Source organism: Eleutherodactylus coqui, chromosome 4 (genome assembly GCF_035609145.1).
Source record: "Eleutherodactylus coqui strain aEleCoq1 chromosome 4, aEleCoq1.hap1, whole genome shotgun sequence".
Taxonomy (NCBI): domain Eukaryota; kingdom Metazoa; phylum Chordata; class Amphibia; order Anura; family Eleutherodactylidae; genus Eleutherodactylus; species Eleutherodactylus coqui.
In genome coordinates, this window is record NC_089840.1 from 96,087,417 (window position 1) to 96,103,026 (window position 15,610).

General features: G+C 48.4%; 1 protein-coding gene across 2 annotated transcripts in view; it reads right to left on the bottom strand.

Moving 5' to 3' along the window:
- LOC136625585 (arylsulfatase H-like) overlaps positions 1 to 15,610 on the bottom strand; it is a 381,691-nt gene that overhangs the window by 132,363 nt on the left and 233,718 nt on the right. The window lies entirely within an intron of this gene.

Consider the following 15,610-nt stretch of genomic DNA (forward strand, 5'->3'; position numbering starts at 1 on the left):
AAGAGGTGACTATCGAACAGGTGGCATCACCTTAGCAGTATCAAACTGCAGCAGGACTATGTCCTGACGCACTAATCCTGTTGCTCTATTATCTTTACGCACTTTTCGGGCAATAATTACCCGCGCTCCTGAGGAACTGCCCCCTACATGGGTAGGGAAACGCGTAGAGCGAGCTTTCCGAAACGTTCTGGTCAGCATCACTGACACACAATGAGCCCATGTGTTTAGCACCTGTATACACAATAACTGTGCTACCAATGGGAAGTTATTAAATAAAGTGTTCTAGCAACAAGAGTACACATAAGAATACTGTGCCCTAGTACAGGTACCAATTCCTGTACCATATCAACATCTAAGTACAAATAATCCTTAGACGTGGATATCACTCTTTCACCTTCTGGAGTTCTATCCTCTCTCATTTGTATGAGCGGCAGCTATCTCTAAAAATCTATCCGAGAGATACGTTGTCTTACATATATCCATAAGGGCCTATTCTTTGCTTATATGTTACCTGTCCTTTTTACATATTGTCTATAAGTGTTATATGTGAGCCCACAATTTTAGAAATTTTCAATAAATGTCATTATATTTTAATCTATATCTGTGAAGGGTTTCAGTTAAATTTATATAGATCTCTATACCACTGTGATTTGGTTCAACATACTTGACATGTTATCACAAAATAAACATGTTTCAAGATTTCCATAGCAATATACGGTACTTTAACGAAAAATTCAGAAATAATAATAAAATAATGAATTGTAATAACGTATTATAAATCTCCCAATTACAATAATTATATATTATATCGAAATTGAAGAGAGGGGGTGGGGAAACAGAAAAGAAAGCAAACGAGATTATAAGATCCAATCAATCTATCTGTAGTCTTGGTAATCATGCATTCAGGTGTATATAACATGTGTTCTACTCTGAAATTGAGATTATGTACTCCAAAGGAATCTAGTTGTGAGAATTCACGTCATTGGAACTAAATTCATGTCTCCAAAACAGCTCAAAGCTTAAAGTTTTCTAGGTGAAAATGATCCAGACAGGGTCCTCAAGTCTCCCTAAATTGCTCCACTTTGCCATTCCTATAAGCAAATAATTTTTCAGAAATGCAGTGATCCGAAAACATTTGGGATATATCTATCAGTGTAGGGACATGGTTTATCTTCTGATAGGGATGTTGTCAAGCCCTACCAGGAGGATTGCCAACTCTGGTGAGGATAGAATCTCTATTCCAACTATTCTCTTGAAAAAAGAAAACAGCTCCCGCCAAGCTACCAGTATGATGGGGCAGCTCCAGAAAATGTGGAGAAGAGAACCATGTCTTCCACATCCTCTCCAACACCTATCAGAGGTTTCTGGAAAAAAAGTCAGAAAGTCTGGCAGGGGATCTCTATCATCTTGCCACCACTTTACCATGAACCTCCATCAGAGTGGCACACAAGGAGGCTTTATTTGCCCAGTAACGTGCAGTAATTCATTGCTCTATTGAGAAGGAACAACCTATTTCTTTTTCCCAATTCAGAAGATGGGCTTTCTGATGTGAGTTGTGAGCATAATTTCCTCCACCACAGAAAATTTTATAAATATTCTTTCATTTCAGTTTGTATGGAGATGCATCAAACACAAATCTATAAATATATAACGTCAGAGAGACCTTCAAAGATGATAGAGACACCCATACGCAGTAAATTTGGGAGTATAAGAAGAACGCCCTGTACATGTTTAAAGGATTTCATCTCCTTTCCCTCAGCTAGATCCGAAATTAGGTTAATACCTTTACATTTCTGGTTTTGTATATAGAAATTATCAGACCAGAACTCCAAGATATCTATTGGGAGAGAAATAGATATCCTTGGGGAGTGATTCTTAGAAGCTTGTAATAAATGCCTCTAAATATTAATTGCTATTTAAATTGTTGGGGTCTTCGGGGGTATGATATTGGGGTTTAGGCTAGTCGCTAACAATAGGTTATGTAGGGATTTCTTACCTAGTGCCCTCTGTTCAATATTTGGCCAACTGATCCCCAATTTAGGAACACAACATGCTGTCAGCTGCATAATAATATTTGCGTTGTAGTAAGCTTCAATGTTCGGGACTCCCATTCCCCCTGGCTTCTAGAGCTGTACATGTTGATGCGACCATACTTGGTCTTTTATTGCCCCATAGGTTGTAGGTTCTTAATAGAGATGAGCAAGTACGCTCGGATAAGTCAGTTACTCGAACGAGCCTCGCTCTTCTCGAGAAACTGCATTCTTGTCCGAGCGTGCTGGGGCGAGGGGGGGCGGCGGGAGATAGCGGGGGCAGCAGAGGAGAGAGTGAGAGAGATCTCTCTCTCTCTCTCCCCCCCTCCCCGAGCATGCTTGGACAAGAATGCAGTTACTCGAGAAGAGCGAGGCTCGCTCGAGTAATTGACTTATCCAAGCGTGCTCGCTAATCTCTATTTCTTAAGTATCTTGGTGAGGCATTTAACTAGAATTGTACGAAATCTGTACAAAATTTTTGAAAGAACCATCATTTTGTAAAGAATAATCGAGAATGTGACCGTATTATAGTTGTTAAAGGGGTTGTCCCGCGAAAGCAAGTGGGTCTATACACTTCTGCATGGCCATATTAATGCACTTTGTAATGTACATTGTGCATTAATTATGAGCCATACAGAAGTTATCAAAAGTTATTCACTTACCTGTTCCGTTGCTGGCGTCCTCGTCCCCATGGTTGCCGTCTAATTTTCGCCGTCTAATGGCCAAATTAGCCGCGCTTGCACAGTCCGGGTCTTCTTCGTTTCTCAATGGGGCTCCGTGTAGCTCCGCCCCATCACGTGCCGATTCCAGACAGATATGGTCATCTATAGCAAGAGATACTCATTTTAGTCAATTACTCTTCTTGCTAGTAGAAGAGGATCCTAAATTTGGGGGCTCCCCTCTATTAATTTAGCATCCTGTAATTTACCATTTGAAAATTGGTTTTCTAAAATAGACAAGCTCTGTAAGTCAATCTTTGTCCTTGTAGAGTAAAATGTAACACCCATTGCTGCCAATTGGCCTACTGAAATTCCTCCCCATACGTAAGGAAAGACCTCTACCCACCCCTCCACGCTCCTGTCACTCTTCCAGCTGCTCGTACTTCTCAGCTTCCAGCTCCTGTGCTTTCCTCCCCTGTTCTGACTTTCTCCGCCGGCCCCTTAAGCACTGCAATGTCTGCCGCGCTGTGAGTCTCCCCTCACCTGTTACTGTTGTAGGCACTGTGGCTTCTTACCTCCCTGCTCTGGTGGTATATGTGTCCCAGTGTAAGTCTGCCCAGCGGACTGCCTTCAGCACTGGCATATATGCTTGTGTCTGGTGCCACCACTGCAGCTGGCGCCGCAGTCTTTGTTCCTGTACTCAGTGTGTGCCCATCCCTCAACAGCTGTAAGCCTCCACAGGTCCTGCTGCTGCTGCTCCAGGGGCCACTCCATGTTTCCAGGTCCACCGACAGCTGTAAACAGGCATCCACATCGTAAACGCCGCCCCCACCAGTTAGGCTGCCGCTTCTCATGCTGTATCCTTGCCATAGTGGCAAGCAGCACACTAACCCTAACACTATCCCTAACCGTTATTCTCACCACAAGCCTAACCCTAAGTCTAGCTGTAACCCTAAGCCTAACCGTAACCCTAACCCTACACAGCGCTACAGGAGAGCGTTATGTAGGTGTTCCCTGCCACTGTGCCGGCCAACCCATGTCTCCACCCATACTTCTTGTTTTACTAATTGTTTTTACACATACTGATGAGTCATAATATGAAAACCACTGACAGGTGAAACGATTAAGACTGGGTTTCCACATGTCTGGCAGTCCAGCTCTTTTTCCTTCTGGAGGGAACTTGATGCCAAAACTGATCCCATAGTTTTCTATGGTACCATCACATCAGTTTGATGCTGGATGTCTCTCTGCACCAGACAGAGAAACGCTACATGCAGCATTTATTTTGTCAGGCTATGTTTGGGTTTGGACGACAGACAAAGTGGCCAGACTCAACTGATATATGGGAACTTGGCTTAACATTAAAACCGGCAAATATAAGGATTTGAGCGACTTTAATAAGGACCAAGTTGTGATGACCAGACAACTGGGACAGTGTATCTCCAAAACTACAGATCTTGTGTTTTTTTCTGGTATTGGTTAGTATCTATCAAGAGTGGTTCAAGGAAGGACAAATGTAGAAAAGGCAACATAAACATGGTGTCACGTTCGACCTGGGCACAATGCACACCTTGCTCAGGACAGACGCAAGACTGTGCCAACATTGAAAATGGGAAATGCAATGCTGCAGTAAAACCACTATGTTAGGTGCACTGTTCAGACACAATCCTCTGTGTCTGGCAGGCGTGGGCATCGTCCTGCTCTCCCTGTTCACTGAACTTACATTTATTTTTTTCCAGTACGCCTAGGGTTAATTGCTTCTGGGTCTTCTGCTCAGCTGATGCACCTTTCTAATCATCTCCCTATATAGCTGCCCTGGGCCTTTCAGTCACTGCTGTAGTGTTGTTGTGTGATTGCTGTCCCTAACTCCATGTTTAGCTGCTGCTCTGGCATTTTCCCTGCTATCCTGCTTTCTGCTCGTGTTCTGTGTCCTCCGTTCATGTGTCCAGCTGTCTGTTATCCTCGTGAGTCTGCTTCTCTGTTCATCTTTGTAAGCCTGTACCTCCTTTGTTCCTGTACACCCCGGTATTGTTCTGTTGTTTGTTTTATTGCTGTTCTGTCCTGTCAGGGTCAGTCAGTGCCCAGAAGAAGACCGTGGGATCATTCTTATTGGGATGAGTGCTCTGCTTATAGGCAGGGGTTTCCCTCTCCTGGTTATTAGTTCAGGGGAAGATACTTTCCCTAGTTCCCATCTGCATATGGGGTTTGTACATCCAGTATCTTACCTCCCATGCTGGGGTCGGCTGTCAACCTTACTGGACTGGATCATCACCTATCCGGCAGGTTGACACACTGGTTCCACATCCACAGTCGTTACACCATATTCAGTAAAGGAACATTCAAAATAAGAGAAAAAACGGACCCTGTGACTTCATCACTAAACACTTAAGTTTCTATAAAACTTTACATTAGAATTTGCATACCCTTGCATAAAAAATGTTGCTTTGCTTTGTCGTCTGGTTTCAGAGCCTGTAGTAATTGCAATGGGTAGGGAATAGAGATGAGCGAACACCAAAATGTTCGGGTGTTCGTTATTCGTAACGAACTTCCCGTGATGCTCGAGGGTTCGTTTCGAACAACGAACCCCATTGAAGTCAATGGGCGACCAGAACATTTTTGTATTTCGCCGATGCTCGCTAAGGTTTTCATGTGTGAAAATCTGGGCAATTCAGGAAAGTGATGGGAATGACACAGTGACGGATAGGGCAGGCGAGGGGCTACATGTTGGGCTGCATCCTAAGTTCACAGGTCCCACTATTAAGCCACAATAGCGGCAAGAGTGGGCCCCCCCCCCCTCCCAACAACTTTTACTTCTGAAAAGCGCTCATTAGCATGGCATACCTTTGCTAAGCACCACACTACCTCCAACAAAGCACAATCACTGCCTGCATGACACTCCACTGCCACTTCTCCTGAGTTACATGCTGCCCAACCGCACCCCCTCCCCCCCACAGCGCACACCAAAGTGTCCCTGCGCAGCCTTCAGCTGCCCTCATGCCACACCACGCTCATGTCTATTTAGAATTGCGTCTGCCATGACGAGGGACCGCAGGCATACACTGCAGAGGTTGGCACGGCTAGGCAGCGACCCTCTTTAAAAGTGGCGGAGCGATAGCCCACAATGCTGTACAGAAGCAATGAGAAATAGAATCCTGTGCCACCGCCATCAGGAGCTGCACACGTGGGCATAGCAATGGGGAACCTATGTGCCACACACTATTCATTCTGTCAAGGTGTCTGCATGCCCCAGTCAGACCGGGCTTTTTAATTCATAGACACAGGCAGGTACAACTCCCTATTGTGAAGTCCCTGTCGACCCACAGCATGGGTGGCTCCCTGGAACCCACCGGCGGTACACAGAAATATCCCATTGCATTGCCCAACACAGCTGAGGTAGTAATGTCGTGCTTAATGCAGGTGGGCTTCGGCCCACACTGCATGCCCCAGTCAGACTGGGGTTCTTTACAAGTGGACACATGTAGGTTTAACTCCCTGTGGACCCACTGCCTGGGTGGGTGCCAGGAAGCCACCGGCGGTACATAGAAATATCCCATTGCATTGCCCAACACAGCTGAGGTAGTAATGTCGTGCGTAATACAGGTGGGCTTCGGCCCACACTGCATGCCCCAGTCAGACGGGTTCTTTAGAAGTGTACAGATGTATTAAAAACTCAGTGTGCACCTACAGCATGGGTGGCTCCCTGGAACCCACCGGCGGTACACAAAAATATCCCATTGCATTGCCCAACACAGCTGAGGTAGTAATGTCGTGCGTAATACAGGTGGGCTTCGGCCCACACTGCATGCCCCAGTCAGACTGGGGTTCTTTACAAGTGGACACATGTAGGTTTAACTCCCTGTGGACCCACTGCCTGGGTGGGTGCCAGGAAGCCACCGGCGGTACATAGAAATATCCCATTGCATTGCCCAACACAGCTGAGGTAGTAATGTCGTGCGTAATACAGGTGGGCTTCGGCCCACACTGCATGCCCCAGTCAGACGGGTTCTTTAGAAGTGTACAGATGTATTAAAAACTCAGTGTGCACCTACAGCATGGGTGGCTCCCTGGAACCCACCGGCGGTACACAAAAATATCCCATTGCATTGCCCAACACAGCTGAGGTAGTAATGTCGTGCGTAATACAGGTGGGCTTCGGCCCACACTGCATGCCCCAGTCAGACTGGGGTTCTTTACAAGTGGACACATGTAGGTTTAACTCCCTGTGGACCCACTGCCTGGGTGGGTGCCAGGAAGCCACCGGCGGTACATAGAAATATCCCATTGCATTGCCCAACACAGCTGAGGTAGTAATGTCGTGCGTAATACAGGTGGGCTTCGGCCCACACTGCATGCCCCAGTCAGACGGGTTCTTTAGAAGTGTACAGATGTATTAAAAACTCAGTGTGCACCTACAGCATGGGTGGCTCCCTGGAACCCACCGGCGGTACACAAAAATATCCCATTGCATTGCCCAACACAGCTGAGGTAGTAATGTCGTGCGTAATACAGGTGGGCTTCGCCCCACACTGCATGCCCCAGTCAGACTGGGGTTCTTTACAAGTGGACACATGTAGGTTTAACTCCCTGTGGACCCACTGCCTGGGTGGGTGCCAGGAAGCCACCGGCGGTACATAGAAATATCCCATTGCATTGCCCAACACAGCTGAGGTAACGTCAGCTGTAATGCAGGTGGGCTAAAAATTAATTTGATTACACTGTAGGCGAGGGCCCACAAAAATTGCTGTATCAACAGTACTAATGTACATCCCAAAAATTGGCCATGGCCAGCCAAGAGGGCAGGTGAAACCCATTAATCGCTTTGGTTTAATGTGGCTTAAGTGGTAACTAGGCCTGGAGGCAGCCCAGTGTAACGAAAAATTGGTTCAAGTTAAAGTTCCAATGCTTTTAAGCGCATTGAAACTTATAAAAATTGTTCTGAAAAATTATTTGAGTGAGCCTTGTGGCCCTAAGAAAAATTGCCCGTTCAGCGTGATTACGTGAGGTTTCAGGAGGTGGAGCAGGAGGAGGAGGAGGAGGAATATTAGACACAGATTGATGAAGCAGAAATGTCCCCGTTTTGGATGGTGAGAGAGAACGTAGCTTCCATCCGCGGGTGCAGCCTACGTATTGCTTACGTATCGCTGCTGTCCGCTGGTGGAGAACAGAAGTCTGGGGAAATCCAGCCTTTGTTCATCTTGATGAGTGTTAGCCTGTCGGCACTGTCGGTTGACAAGCGGCTACGCTTATCTGTGATGATTCCCCCAGCCGCACTAAACACCCTCTCCGACAACACGCTAGCCGCAGGACAAGCAAGCACCTCAAGGGCATACAGGGCTAGTTCAGACCACGTGTCCAGCTTCGACACCCAGTAGTTGTAGGGGGCAGAGGCGTCACCAAGGATGGTCGTGCGATCGGCTACGTACTCCCTCACCATCCTTTTGCAGTGCTCCCGCCGACTCAGCCGTGACTGGGGAGCGGTGACACAGTCTTGGTGGGGAGCCATAAAGCTGGCCAGGCCCTTAAAGACTGTTGCACTGCCTGGGATGTACATGCTGCTCGATCTACGCACATCCCCTGCAACATGGCCCTCGGAACTGCGCCTTCTGCCACTAGCGCTGTCGGCTGGGAATTTTACCATCAGCTTGTCCGCAAGGGTCCTGTGGTATAGCAACACTCTCGAACCCCTTTCCTCTTCGGGAATCAGAGTGGGCAGGTTCTCCTTATACCGTGGATCGAGCAGTGTGTACACCCAGTAATCCGTAGTGGCCAGAATGCGTGCAACGCGAGGGTCACGAGAAAGGCATCCTAACATGAAGTCAGCCATGTGTGCCAGGGTACCTGTACGCAACACATGGCTGTCTTCACTAGGAAGATCACTATCAGGATCCTCCTCCTCCTCCTCCTCAGGCCATACACGCTGAAAGGATGACAGGCAATCAGCCGGTGTACCGTCAGCAGCGGGCCAAGCTGTCTCTTCCCCCTCCTCCTCATCCTCCTCATGCTCCTCCTCCTCCTCCTGTACGCGCTGAGAAATAGACAGGAGGGTGCCCTGACTATCCAGCGGCATACTGTCTTCCCCCGCCCCCGTTTCCGAGCGCAAAGCAGCTGCCTTTATGGTTTGCAGGGAATTTCTCAAGATGCATAGCAGAGGAATGGTGACGCTAATGATTGTAGCATCGCCGCTCACCACCTGGGTAGACTCCTCAAAATTACCAAGGACATGGCAGATGTCTGCCAACCAGGCCCACTCTTCTGAAAGGAATTGAGGAGGCTGACTCCCACTGCGCCGCCCATGTTGGAGTTGGTATTCGACTATAGCTCTACGCTGTTCATAGAGCCTGGCCAACATGTGGAGCGTAGAGTTCCACCGTGTGGGCACGTCGCACAGCAGTCGGTGCACTGGCAGCTTAAAGTGATGTTGCAGGGTGCGCAGGGTGGCAGCGTCCGTGTGGGACTTGCGGAAATGTGCGCAGAGCCGGCGCGCCTTTACGAGCAGGTCTGACAAGCGTGGGTAGCTTTTCAGAAACCGCTGAACCACCAAATTAAAGACGTGGGCCAGGCATGGCACGTGCGTGAGGCTGCCGAGCTGCAGAGCCGCCACCAGGTTACGGCCGTTGTCACACACGACCATGCCCGGTTGGAGGCTCAGCGGCGCAAGCCAGCGGTCGGTCTGCTGTGTCAGACCCTGCAGCAGTTCGTGGGCCGTGTGCCTCTTATCGCCTAAGCTGAGTAGTTTCAGCACGGCCTGCTGACGCTTGCCCACCGCTGTGCTGCCACACCGCGCGACACCGACTGCTGGCGACATGCTGCTGCTAACACATCTTGATTGTGAGACAGAGGAGGAGGAGGAGGAGGAGGGTGCTTTAGTGGAGGAAGCATACACCTCCGCAGATACCAGCACCGAGCTGGGGCCCGCAATTCTGGGGGTGGGTAGGACGTGAGCGGTCCCAGGCTCTGACTCTGTCCCAGCCTCCACTAAATTCACCCAATGTGCCGTCAGGGAGATGTAGTGGCCCTGCCCGCCTGTGCTTGTCCACGTGTCCGTAGTTAAGTGGACCGTGGCAGTAACCGCGTTGGTGAGGGCGCGCACAATGTTGCGGGAGACGTGGTCGTGCAGGGCTGGGACGGCACATCGGGAAAAGTAGTGGCGACTGGGAACTGAGTAGCTCGGGGCCGCTGCCTCCATGATACTTTTGAAGGACTCCGTTTCCACAACCCTATACGGCAGCATCTCAAGGCTGATGAATTTTGCGATGCGGACGGTTAACGTTTGAGCGTGCGGGTGCGTGGCGGCGTACTTGCGCTTGCGCTCGAACACTTGCGCAAGCGACGGCTGAACGGTGCGCTGAACTACACTGCTGGATGGGGCCGAGGACAGCGGAGATGAGGGTGTGGGTGCAGGCCATGAGGCGGTAGTGCCTGTGTCCTGAGAGGGGGGTTGCATCTCAGTGGCAGGTTGGGGCACAGGGGGAGAGGCAGGGGTGCAAACCGGAGGCGGTGAACGGCCTTTGTCCCACCTTGCGGGGTGCTTGGCCATCATATGTCTGCGCATGGTGGTGGTGGTGAGGCTGTTGGTGTTGGCTCCCCGGCTGAGCTTTGCGCGACAAAGGTTGCACACCACTGTTCGTCGGTCGTCAGGCGTCTCTGTGAAAAACTGCCAGACCTTAGAGCACCTCGGCCTCCGCAGGGTGGCATGGCGCGAGGGGGCGCTTTGGGAAACACTTGGTGGATTATTCGGTCTGGCCCTGCCTCTACCCCTGGCCACTGCACTGCCTCTTGCAACCTGCCCTGCTGATGCCCTTGACTCCCCCTCTGAAGACCTGTCCTCCTGAGTAAGCGTTGCACACCAGGTGGGGTCAGTCACCTCATCGTCCTGCTGCTCTTCCTCCGAATCCTCTGTGCGCTGCTCCCTCGGACTTACTGCCCTTACTACTACCTCACTGCAAGACAACTGTGTCTGATCGTCATCGTCCTTCTCACCCACAGAAAGTTGTTGAGACAGTTGGCGGAAGTCCCCAGCCTCTTCCCCCGGACCCCGGGAACTTTCGAATGGTTGGGCATCAGTGACGATAAACTCCTCTGGTGGGAGAGGAACCACTCCTGCCCAATCTAAGCAGGGGCCCGAGAACAGTTCCTGGGAGTGTTCCCGCTCCTGAGCAGGTGTCATTGTAGTGGAGTGAGGAGGCTGGGAGGAAGGAGGAGCAGCAGACAGAGGATTCGGATTGGCAGCAGTGGACGGCGCAGAACTGCGGGTAGACGATAGGTTGCTCGAAGCACTTTCTGCCATCCAGGACAGGACCTGCTCACACTGCTCATTTTCTAATAACCGTCTCCCGCGTGGACCCATTAATTGGGCGATGAATGTGGGGACGCCAGAAACGTGCCTCTCTCCTAATCGCGCAGCAGTCGGCTGCGACACACCTGGATCAGGAGCTTGGCCTGTGCCCACACCCTGACTTGGCCCTCCGCGTCCTCGGCCGCGTCCACGTCCTCTAGGCCTACCCCTACCCCTCATCATGCTGTATTACCAGTGATTTGATTTCACAGGCAGGAAATAAATTGGCGCAAGACTGCAGGCCAAATATAATTTTTGCCCTTTTTGGAAAACGAAAGGCCCCACTGCCTCTAGTGAATGAATTATCTAAGTTTAATAACTGTGCTGTGTCCCTGCTTATGTGTCACAGAACGTGAGGGTAGCAGAGTTATTAACTGTGGCAGAGCAGGTATTTTTTTTCCCAATTAAGGAAAGCAAATGGCGAACCCAGCAGTAAAGCGTAGCTGGGTGCGTATGATTTAGCAATGTTTTTCACGCAGCTCACACGTCTCCACAGGCGTAAGGACGGACACAGGCTGGACAAATAGATTTGTTTTCAGTTTTTTCCCACCAACAGGCAGCACTGCGTATATTCAATGAACCTGAGAAGTTTAATAACTGTGCTGTGTCCCTGCTTATGTGTCACAGAACGTGAGGGTAGCAGAGTTATTATAACTCTTGGAGAGCAGGTATTTTTTTTCCCAATTAAGGAAAGCAAATGGCGAACCCAGCAGTAAAGCGTAGCTGGCTGCGTATGATTTAGCAATGTTTTTCACGCAGCTCACACGTCTCCACAGGCGTAAGGACGGACACAGGCTGGACAAATAGATTTGTTTTCAGTTTTTTCCCACCAACAGGCAGCACTGCGTATATTCAATGAACCTGAGAAGTTTAATAACTGTGCTGTGTCCCTGCTTATGTGTCACAGAACGTGAGGGTAGCAGAGTTATTAACTGTGGCAGAGCAGGTATTTTTTTTCCCAATTAAGGAAAGCAAATGGCGAACCCAGCAGTAAAGCGTAGCTGGGTGCGTATGATTTAGCAATGTTTTTCACGCAGCTCACACGTCTCCACAGGCGTAAGGACGGACACAGGCTGGACAAATAGATTTGTTTTCAGTTTTTTCCCACCAACAGGCAGCACTGCGTATATTCAATGAACCTGAGAAGTTTAATAACTGTGCTGTGTCCCTGCTTATGTGTCACGGAACGTGAGGGTAGCAGAGTTATTAACTGTGGCAGAGCAGGTATTTTTTTTCCCAATTAAGGAAAGCAAATGGCGAACCCAGCAGTAAAGCGTAGCTGGGTGCGTATGATTTAGCAATGTTTTTCACGCAGCTCACACGTCTCCACAGGCGTAAGGACGGACACAGGCTGGACAAATAGATTTGTTTTCAGTTTTTTCCCACCAACAGGCAGCACTGCGTATATTCAATGAACCTGAGAAGTTTAATAACTGTGCTGTGTCCCTGCTTATGTGTCACAGAACGTGAGGGTAGCAGAGTTATTATAACTCTTGGAGAGCAGGTATTTTTTTTCCCAATTAAGGAAAGCAAATGGCGAACCCAGCAGTAAAGCGTAGCTGGCTGCATATGATTTAGCAATGTTTTTCACGCAGCTCACACGTCTCCACAGGCGTAAGGACGGACACAGGCTGGACAAATAGATTTGTTTTCAGTTTTTTCCCACCAACAGGCAGCACTGCGTATATTCAATGAACCTGAGAAGTTTAATAACTGTGCTGTGTCCCTGCTTATGTGTCACAGAATGTGAGGGTAGCAGAGTTATTATAACTCTTGGAGAGCAGGTATTTTTTTTCCCAATTAAGGAAAGCAAATGGCGAACCCAGCAGTAAAGCGTAGCTGGCTGCGTATGATTTAGCAATGTTTTTCACGCAGCTCACACGTCTCCACAGGCGTAAGGACGGACACAGGCTGGACAAATAGATTTGTTTTCAGTTTTTTCCCACCAACAGGCAGCACTGCGTATATTCAATGAACCTGAGAAGTTTAATAACTGTGCTGTGTCCCTGCTTATGTGTCACAGAACGTGAGGGTAGCAGAGTTATTAACTGTGGCAGAGCAGGTATTTTTTTTCCCAATTAAGGAAAGCAAATGGCGAAGCCAGCAGTAAAGCGTAGCTGGGTGCGTATGATTTAGCAATGTTTTTCACGCAGCTCACACGTCTCCACAGGCGTAAGGACGGACACAGGCTGGACAAATAGATTTGTTTTCAGTTTTTTCCCACCAACAGGCAGCACTGCGTATATTCAATGAACCTGAGAAGTTTAATAACTGTGCTGTGTCCCTGCTTATGTGTCACAGAACGTGAGGGTAGCAGAGTTATTATAACTCTTGGAGAGCAGGTATTTTTTTTCCCAATTAAGGAAAGCAAATGGCGAACCCAGCAGTAAAGCGTAGCTGGCTGCGTATGATTTAGCAATGTTTTTCACGCAGCTCACACGTCTCAACAGGCGTAAGGACGGACACAGGCTGGACAAATAGATTTGTTTTCAGTTTTTTCCCACCAACAGGCAGCACTGCGTATATTCAATGAACCTGAGAAGTTTAATAACTGTGCTGTGTCCCTGCTTATGTGTCACAGAACGTGAGGGTAGCAGAGTTATTATAACTCTTGGAGAGCAGGTATTTTTTTTCCCAATTAAGGAAAGCAAATGGCGAACCCAGCAGTAAAGCGTAGCTGGCTGCGTATGATTTAGCAATGTTTTTCACGCAGCTCACACGTCTCCACAGGCGTAAGGACGGACACAGGCTGGACAAATAGATTTGTTTTCAGTTTTTTCCCACCAACAGGCAGCACTGCGTATATTCAATGAACCTGAGAAGTTTAATAACTGTGCTGTGTCCCTGCTTATGTGTCACAGAACGTGAGGGTAGCAGAGTTATTATAACTCTTGGAGAGCAGGTATTTTTTTTCCCAATTAAGGAAAGCAAATGGCGAACCCAGCAGTAAAGCGTAGCTGGCTGCATATGATTTAGCAATGTTTTTCACGCAGCTCACACGTGTCCACCGCCCGTAAGGACGGACAGAGGCTGGACAAATAGATTTGTTTTCAGTTTTTTCCCACCAACAGGCAGCACTGCGTATATTCAATGAACCTGAGAAGTTTAATAACTGTGCTGTGTCCCTGCTTATGTGTCACAGAACGTGAGGGTAGCAGAGTTATTATAACTCTTGGAGAGCAGGTATTTTTTTTCCCAATTAAGGAAAGCAAATGGCGAACCCAGCAGTAAAGCGTAGCTGGCTGCGTATGATTTAGCAATGTTTTTCACGCAGCTCACACGTCTCCACAGGCGTAAGGACGGACACAGGCTGGACAAATAGATTTGTTTTCAGTTTTTTCCCACCAACAGGCAGCACTGCGTATATTCAATGAACCTGAGAAGTTTAATAACTGTGCTGTGTCCCTGCTTATGTGTCACAGAACGTGAGGGTAGCAGAGTTATTAACTGTGGCAGAGCAGGTATTTTTTTTCCCAATTAAGGAAAGCAAATGGCGAAGCCAGCAGTAAAGCGTAGCTGGGTGCGTATGATTTAGCAATGTTTTTCACGCAGCTCACACGTCTCCACAGGCGTAAGGACGGACACAGGCTGGACAAATAGATTTGTTTTCAGTTTTTTCCCACCAACAGGCAGCACTGCGTATATTCAATGAACCTGAGAAGTTTAATAACTGTGCTGTGTCCCTGCTTATGTGTCACAGAACGTGAGGGTAGCAGAGTTATTATAACTCTTGGAGAGCAGGTATTTTTTTTCCCAATTAAGGAAAGCAAATGGCGAACCCAGCAGTAAAGCGTAGCTGGCTGCGTATGATTTAGCAATGTTTTTCACGCAGCTCACACGTCTCCACAGGCGTAAGGACGGACACAGGCTGGACAAATAGATTTGTTTTCAGTTTTTTCCCACCAACAGGCAGCACTGCGTATATTCAATGAACCTGAGAAGTTTAATAACTGTGCTGTGTCCCTGCTTATGTGTCACAGAACGTGAGGGTAGCAGAGTTATTATAACTCTTGGAGAGCAGGTATTTTTTTTCCCAATTAAGGAAAGCAAATGGCGAACCCAGCAGTAAAGCGTAGCTGGCTGCGTATGATTTAGCAATGTTTTTCACGCAGCTCACACGTGTCCACCGCCCGTAAGGACGGACAGAGGCTGGACAAATAGATTTGTTTTCAGTTTTTTCCCACCAACAGGCAGCACTGCGTATATTCTATGAATAATAACTGTGTTGTGGCCCTGCCTATACAATTCTTTCCCTGCAGTATCAATGGAGGGTGGAATGCTCTGCAGAGGCGATTTTGAGAAGCCCAAAAAAAATGCAGCACAGCCAACAGCAGCCTGGACAGTACTGCACACGGATAAATATGGCCCTAGAAAGGACCGTTGAGGTTCTTGAAGGCTACACTCACTCCTAACACTCTCCCTGCCTATGCAGCACTTCTGTCCCTAATGCCAGGTGCAACGGTCTGCAGAGGCGATTTTGAGAAAAAAAAAATCCCACTGCTAACAGCAGCCAACACACAGCTATCAGTGGCCCTAATAAGGACCTTTGGGGGGTCTTGAAGCCTACACTAACTACCAATTCTTTC